Raw genomic sequence first — 1,332 nt, 5'->3', positions numbered from 1 at the left:
AGATAGATAGATAGATAGATAGATAGATAGATAGATTTTTTTTTTTGATAAGTGGGAACGCAGAGTTGTCTTAAAAGCTTTTGATCATGTGTTAAAGGAGGATCACATCTTTGTATTTTATTGCCAGTTTTTTTTTTTTATTATTTTTAATCTGTATTATTTTATATATATATATATATTTACTTTTAAAGATGTATATTTTTTCTTAGAAAACTGTGTGCTTTAAAAATAACATTTATTTCTATCTTTTTTCTTTCTTGTTCTTTTCCAACAAGTTTATAACGCTGATTTCTTTTACCTGGATTATTGAGCATGAACTTTGATGTTTTGAACCACTTTGGCCATGGCAGCCTCAGAGGAGTTGATGGGGGAGAGGGAGGACACCAACCATCTTATCACCATCAAACTGGTTGGTCCACTATGTGAGTGTGCTGCTTGTGAGACTGAGTTTGTTGTGGCTCCTCGGACTGATGAAGTCCTTTGGATGCAGGACAACATTTTTCACCAAAAAAAAAAAAAAAGAAGCCATCCAGATGACCTGACTTAATTTTGTTGGATTTATACCTGGATTATTGAGCATGAACTTTGATGTTTATAATGTTGACTGACTTAAAAATCACATTTTAGTTTTGAACCACTTTTGACACTTTTTTGCATTTTAATGTCTTCATTCGTGAACATTTTGCCACCTGCTGCCGAAGGCGAAGGTGGGTGATAATGATTTTGCCTGTTATGTTTATTTCTCATCAATAATGGATCTTAATAAAACATTTAGCAAGTATTATAGGATGGCATCTAGCCAACTGACCCAAAACACAAGAACAGCTACAACTCATCCACTTTTACAGACACCAAGCTAAAGTTTGGTGTGTTCAGCTGTGAGTCTGATGATCTCTGGCTAAAACTCTGACAAGAATATTCCATTTTATTATTATTACCATTATGGGTCTGAAGTGATCCATGATGGAAAAGAAGAACTCAAACGAAACCAAGAACTAAAACAACTGGATCGATGCTGGTCACATATTTCTATAATTACAGAGCAGAACTGGTAAATGCATTGATGAACTCAGGAGTCTTGACAGTGAACCCTGAGGAAACTAAATCCTTCATTTGAGCAGCTCAAAGTGAGTCAGGTGTTCAGCATGAGCTCCACGTGATCTCAGAGACCCAACATCAGGAAGGAAGAACATCTGAGCCGAACCCAGCTGGTTCTGGTCGCTGCCAGCAGCATTTATTAATAGCTGCTGGTGCGGATGGTGATCCGAGGCGCTTCCTGCGCTCAAACACCTCGCACCACGTGACCAGGGAGGCAGGCGCGCACAAAGAGCA

The sequence above is a fragment of the Nematolebias whitei genome, chromosome 21 (assembly GCF_014905685.2).
Source record: "Nematolebias whitei isolate Nwh7 chromosome 21, NemWhi1, whole genome shotgun sequence".
Taxonomy (NCBI): domain Eukaryota; kingdom Metazoa; phylum Chordata; class Actinopteri; order Cyprinodontiformes; family Rivulidae; genus Nematolebias; species Nematolebias whitei.
This window is presented reverse-complemented; position numbering follows the sequence as displayed.